Source organism: Lotus japonicus, chromosome 1, assembly GCF_012489685.1.
Source record: "Lotus japonicus ecotype B-129 chromosome 1, LjGifu_v1.2".
In the NCBI taxonomy this organism is placed as follows: Eukaryota; Viridiplantae; Streptophyta; class Magnoliopsida; order Fabales; family Fabaceae; genus Lotus; species Lotus japonicus.
Window position 1 is genome coordinate 114,583,235 of NC_080041.1, and position 7,255 is coordinate 114,590,489.

The window sequence follows — 7,255 nt, forward strand, 5'->3', positions numbered from 1 at the left end:
CGAACTAAAAATGATTAATTTAGTAACATTATTACTAACAATTAACATTTACCTATAAAAACATTTTCTAACCCCTTTCTCTTTCGCGCGTCTTCAATCTGAAGTGCACCGCCTCCATTCACAGTGAAAGCTCGGCCCCTAAGTATTCTCGCTTCCGCCGTCATTTTCGTCGCACCTCCAAACAATGGAGCACCACCGTCGCTCATCGGAGCTCCACTTTGCTCCCTGATCGACGCTCACAAAGGTTCTCTCGTCCTCTTCTTCTTCTTTCCTTTTCTGCTCACATTTCCCCCTCAGTGACTATTCTTCTTCTACTTAGGTTGATTTCCTTGTTTCAGGCTCCAGGGAGGAGAAATTGAGAAATCGAGGACTCTCATATTCACCTGTGAATCACGTCTGAGACAGAGGTATGTGTGTGTGTGTGTTGCGGCCATGGAGATTCATGGAATGTTAGGGTTCAACTGGTTAGTGCTTGCTAATGAAATGGAATGTTTGAGTTAATATACAATTTGATGTTCGGTTGATCATTTCTATGATCGTTGTTTATATTTAGGATTCTTTGTTTTTTCAGCATTTTGATTTTGCTTATATATGAATATCTATTCTGTTCTGATTATTAATATTTGTACTGAATATCTACCACGATCATAGGGCCCCGTTTGCGCTTATGGTCATAAGCGCTTATTCATAAGCTATTTTGAAAATTTTATTGAAATAAATTGAAAATAAGCCATATATAAGCATAACCTCTTTTCCATAAGCTATCCTGAGTAGCTTATGAAAATAAGTTCAAAACAGCTTATGGTAGGCCATAAGCTCTCCCAAACACTGGCATAAGCGCTTATACTGTCAGATAAGCTCATCCAAATGGGGCCTAAGTATTTCTAACCTCAAGGGGGTTGGTTTAGTGGAGCATGAAAAGTCTTGTACCTGACAGGTCGCATGTTCGAACCCCGCTAGTCCCCTTGAGGTGAGGTAAATGTAACTCTAAGTGATCTTTGAGCCCTTGAACTGGGCACCATCCCCTCACCCTAAATTTTTGAATCATCGAAAAAAATAATAATAAGTATTTCTTTGAGTGAAGTGAGCTCTGGTAGCTGCCAGTTTGATAAAAAAATAAATTTTAAATATGCAGATATTGGAAGGGCTTCTTAAGTTACCAGAGAATAGGGAATGTGCTGACCGTAAAGCTAAGTATGTATCTAGCTGGAACTAAATGATACATTATCCAATCTCTATCTCACATTCACATGTCAGTAGGAAACCGATGCTAATTCGTCCAAGAGTTTTTTATTGTCTTTGTATTAAGCATTTTCAGGATCATTTATTGATTGTTTTTCACAATTTTCATTGATAATTTGATTTGCAGAGGCCTAAGATGGGTTAGTCTTCAATCTTGGCATCTTTATATGCATGCAGTGTTAAGGAATGCATCGAAGTCTTGGGATACAGATCTCAAAGGTATTGTTATGTTCCTCGGTATGGTAGGAGTGGTTGAGGTCTGTAGGTTTATCTTATAATGCTGATGCTTATAAAGGTTTTGGTTTGATCTACCAAAGAACAAGTCATGAGGTAGAAATTATGTATTATGGTTGTCTTATTTAGAACCATCATCATGTATCATGATTATTATTATTATTATTATTAATAATATATGCTCAACCATTTTTCAGCAGGTTTGCTCAGCTACTTTGATACCTGGCTCCTGGAGCAGTTTGCATTCATTCAATGTGTAGGAATTTAAAGGGTCATGGCATTGTAGTAAGTCTTGTTTGTGTGCATTACTTATATAGTCTTCTCATTATGTTTGAATTTCGTTTTAAAGGTCCTATATTTGATGGGAAATGAGAAGGAGAACACTCCTTCAAATTGGAAAAATCCTGAGTGTAACTCTTGCTACAAGGATTTCCTTCTCTCTCTCTCTCTCTCTCTCTCTCTCTCTCTCTCTCTCTCTCTCTCTCTCTCCAGTGTGTGTGTGTGTTTCCAATTCTAGCAGTGTTTATGTGTGGCATTCTAGTTGTAAATCCCATTCTTCTGCAATCAGTATCATGATTCATGGGTCACTATATTTTTAGCATTAAAAGTAATGTAGAAAGGATAACGGAGTTCACCGTCATTTTTGTAAGTCAAAAGAAGAGTAAGAGATGTAAAATTCGGGTTTGCATCTTTTTGATCTGCAATTTTGGGCTTGCTTGATGCCTTTGATCCAACAATTTGTGCAGAAATGACCTCTATTTTCCATAAGTGTGATCAAAAAATATTTTCTGTGTAGTTAAGTTGCCGATGTGACAAAACAAGTCTCAAGTTACACAAGTGGCGTGGCATTTGGACAAAAATTCACTTAGGCTGTGTCATTTTTACGAAAGCTTTTGGTGTTCATTTGGTGCATTTCTCCTTCAATTGTCATATTTTTCAATTTGAGTCTACTATAACCATTCCACCCCACATACCTTATTGGTTTTGAAGTAGCATCATATTCTTGAAAGATGGAGTTCGACTATAGTTGAGCTTCTGTTAACTTGATGAAAGCATTTTATGAGCATACAATTATAGCTATTATCGTTAGTTGCTTTTGATTTATCATTTGTAACACATCAACATCATAAGCAGGAATCGCAAATACTCACTCTGCATCCAGGAATGAAGGTTGGGATGTTGAAAGAAGGTGCCAACAAACCCTCGGCAAGGCAACACAATTATATATACCCACATGATAAGTTATTAAATAAGCGAAAGCAAGGGGAAAATAGAGAAGAAAACTTGGCGAAAGCTATTAAGGGTGACAAGGATGCCATGGTAAGTTCTCATGGAAAATCAACTTGATTGATATTGAATCAACTCTGTCTCATGTTAGTGAGGTTGTAATTATATATATCCCTTCTGACTTGTTCATGATGTATACTGCTGTACCATCAATTCTTTCTCATACCCTAGCTTTACAAAATCTTTTCTGTTTTAGCAGGCTGACTTCTAATGCAAGCTCTTGTGTTTGTCTCATCTAGATAAGCATATCTGTTCATGTTTGACTACTTAAATATGACTACTTTGTCGTTGTTAGCTCCAAGCTTCTGTATTAAAATGTCAGTTTGGTGATTCAGCTATCAATTGAAGCTCCTTGATAATTATATGATGGAGAAGCAAAATATCTATCATAAGTGCCATGGATATTTGTAATACTATGCTTTAGCCCTGTTTATTAAAGTGCATTTTTAGAAGATGTTCAAGAGTTAAGTTGTGAAGCTTTTCAATGCTTTGATAGTATGAAACTAAAGGTGAATTCTACATGTCACTCATGAGTGCCAGATTCTTTGTTTGAACAATAAAGCATTCTGTGGTTGTTTATTAGAATCCTGTAGAATTTTTTTTCTCAAATTTATTACAGTAGTTTATACTTCCTTGCTAGAAAATAAATATCATACGACCTCAAGCTGTTATCTGAGGTTTGCTTCCTTAAAAACCAAAGGTTAATAGTTAGTAATTTGTAATTTACTACTTTTTAAGCCATGGATATTTGTATTGACATGACAGGACACTCATCTTGGTGGAGCAGGAATTGATATTGAGAGAAAGCCTTGAGTCAAAATCTTTACCAAGCAAACAGCCACCAACTGGTTCCAAGAAATCTGGTTCAAGGGGTGAGGTAGGTTTCAAAAACTTGGCTATGAATCTAGATATAATTTAGCACCGTCTTGAAATTGTGTAGTTAGAACTAGGCTTAATAGCACTTTTGGTCCCTCACGTTAGCTATATGTGCGAAAACCGTCCCCTAAGTAAGAAAATAGCAAAAAACGTCCTCACTTTGTCAAACGGCAGCACTTTTGGTCCCTCCTCACTATTCCGTCAAAATACTAACGTTTTCTGTCAAATATTAAACGGTTTTCTCAGAAAAATTAATAAAAAATGAAAACCCAGAAAATTTATGATGCTCTTCATCATAGTCAGTATGTTCTTCATCTTCTTCAGTTATTTTTCAGAAAAATAACAAACCCATCATCAACAACAGGCCACCAAAACAGTCCCCCTCAATCTTTCCCCTCCATCATAAGAAAAAAATCATGTTGTTGCTCAATTCAGGACTGAGAACAGGGAGAATTTAGGAGGTGCTTTAAATCAACCACTCACAATTTCTCAGGTGGCTGCCATCGCTGCACAAGATCAAGATGAACAACATGAACAATGACACTGACAGTTACGGCGTCACCACCGGCTTCGGTGCCACCTCCCATCTCAGAACGGAAAATGGCAATACTTTTGAAACCCTTTTCATCTGAGCAGCGGGCTCGTTGACGGCAGAGGCGCGATGAAGATGTTGGTTTCAGATTTGATGCAAACCGAGTTAATTGCACGATAAAGAGGGAACTGAAATGTAGATGCTAACCGAGTTGATTTTTGAATGAAACTGCAGAAATTTCATATCTGACTCTCACCCACACGACAAACAAAATCCCTAATTTTCCGATGCCTGAATCGGTGAAATTTCAGATCTGGCTCTCTCCTCGACTTGCTTCTTTCTCGATCTCATCCTCCCTGTTCTCGATTTCTTTTTCTCCCTGATCTGAATTTGTGTTGTTGACGGTGGGGGAGAGACGAGGCAGCGGCAGAGCTTTGGCTTTCTTCTGGGAAGGTGGGTGTGGAAGAAGAAGGTTGGAAGTGTTGGTGTGATGTTCTGAGGAAAGAAAGCAGAGAGCTTTTATGGGGTTTTTTTTAGTGTTAAGAGTGAGGAAAGAAGCATAGAGTTTTTCTGGTGTTTTTAGATGAAGAAGATGAATATTCATACTTTATGTATTTACATTTTTATTTTATTTTTTATTAATTTTTTTTTTGCTAGAAACTGTTAAGATTTGGATGAAAGTCAACGGAATAGTGATGAGGGACCGAAAGTGCTGTCGTTTGACAAAGTGAGGGATTATTTTTGCTATTTTCTTACTTAGGGGATGATTTTCGCACATATGACAAACGTGAAGGACCAAAAGTGCTATTAAGCCTTAGAACTATTACCAAATACCACTTATTGTAATAGCACCTTCTTCTCTCTGCAATATTTGTATTATTTCATACTATGAGTATTTATATTTGATTTTATATTTAAATAATTGGGCATTAAAGAGGTGAAGAATATTTGTATGTAGATACAAATTATCAGGTTATAATACCCAATCAGCATGAAAAGATAGTTTGGTTGATAACCTCTAATTGAAGAGGACTAGTTAAGAGGGTTAGAAACCTCTATAAAAAGATATTTAGTATATAGGCTTAATCTAGTTTTTGGTCCCCATCATTTGTCATAAATATGGCTTTAGTCCCTCACCGGAGCAAAGGTGGAGCTAGGTCCCCAGTTTTTAGCAAAATAGTTGGCTTGGGTCCTTCCGGCCGGTTGGGTCAACGCCGGAGCTCCGCCGGCTGACGTGGCCGGTGCCACGTCAATTAATGAGCCCAGCTGGATTTTTTTTCTTTTTTTCATTAAATTTAAATAAAATTAAAACTTACTAATTAACTTATTAAATAATTTTTTTTTAATCATCTCCTTTGTTCTTCCTCTTCATGTTCATCATCATCTTCTTCTTGTTCTTCTGCCCATAAATTAAAAACATTTAACCCAAAATCACAAAATCCTTTCCCCATCATCAATCAAACCCAACTCAGAAAGAATCCTAAACTCAAGAAAAATTCTCAAACCCACAAAATATCCATTTGCAGAAGAACTTGTTGCAGTGCAAGGCGTGCAACTAGGTCTCATCAAAACATATATCGCATTTCCTGCAACCAGACCTTTTCACCATTGCTTCAGCAAGCAAACAAAATTCAAAAATGGTAATGAAAGTAAAAAAGTATAGAAATCCGTATAGCAAAATAAGGCAAGAAACAGTGAATTTGTACAACAACATTGCTGTGGTTAAATTAAAAAAGGCCACAAGACAAGGAAATCTCAGTGTAAGAGACAAAAAGAAGAAAAGAAGAAATCGATTGTTCAGTGAGCAGGCCAGAAAATTGAAATACCCAGAAGACAAGACCATTTCCTTGTAGGCAGAATAACACTACCTTTCCCCAGCCAAATCTCAAACCCGTTTTCGTTCTTGCTACAACCACTCTCTAATCTCCATCTTTTTCCCTCTCTCGTTGTATTCATCTCCCCAGCCAAATCCACGGCACCCAATGAAACCTCCAATCAACTTAGCTCCTTTTCCACACCACAAACGAAACCAACCAACACCCATCTCGTCTTTCCCTCCATTTCACAAAGAACAAGTGATTTCTGCCATAAAATCCAACTGAAAAATTGCTTCATGTTAACCCACAAATGAAATTGGACCCAGAAACAATCAACTCAAAGAACACACCTTTTGTTCAAGGCTTTCGTTGAACCACCACCAGATCCGAAACCTCGGAGACCAACAAATCCAAATCTAGATTTGGAATTGATCGGCTCAGTCCCTTTCCATTTCCCTCACTCGAGTTTGCAAAAACCCAGATTTCACTGAGATGAGAGGGTGGGTTGACGAGAGGGAGGGAGAGGGGTTGGGGTTCATGAGTTTGGGGTGGGGGTGGGTTGATGATTACTGGGTTTTGTGGGAAAGATTATCAAAATGATAATGAATTTTCTTTGGAGAAGATGAACATTCATTGGGTTTTCTGGAATTGGAAGATGAGCATCATGAATTAAAAAAAGAAAAACTCAATTGGAATAAGTCCCTGCCACTTTTGATTAGTTAATTAGTAAGTTTTAATTTTATTTAAATTTAATGAAAAAAAGAAAAAAAAATCCAACTGGGCTCATTAATTGACGTGGCCGGTGCCACGTCAGCTGGCGGAGCTCCGGCGTTGACCCAACCGGCCGGAAGGACCCAAGCCAACTATTTTGCCAAAAACTGGGGACCTAGCCCCACCTTTGCTCCGGCGAGGGACTAAAGCCATATTTATGACAAAGGATGGGGACCAAAAACTGGATTAAGCCTAGTATATACACTCCTACAGTTAATGGAGGTTAATAATCCCCACAAAATAAACCCCTGCAAGGGAGGTGTAAAACCCCTAAATAAACTCCCACAGCTAAGGGAGGTTGAAAACTCCGACTAAAAAACCCCCCTCTAAAAAAATCTCCACTAAATAATGCATGTTCAAGGGGTTGCTGAAAAACGCTGGAAATGCCGGAAATTCCTTGTGGCGGCATAACTTCAGTGGTCTTCAAAACTGTCGAGAAACGATTTACGAAGGTTGAAAGCCCCCTCTAAAAATGGAAAAAACCACCGGTAAATGT

The 7,255-nt window shown here is 37.9% G+C and overlaps 1 long non-coding RNA gene across 1 annotated transcript; it reads left to right on the forward strand.

The window, feature by feature from the left end:
* Window positions 1-4,527, forward strand: LOC130729489 (uncharacterized). The gene is made up of 6 exons (XR_009016014.1): window positions 1-244; window positions 339-407; window positions 1,370-1,461; window positions 1,674-1,761; window positions 2,611-2,796; window positions 3,529-4,527. It is a non-coding gene; the product is annotated as an uncharacterized LOC130729489 (long non-coding RNA).
* The last annotated feature ends 2,728 nt before the right edge of the window (window positions 4,528-7,255 follow it).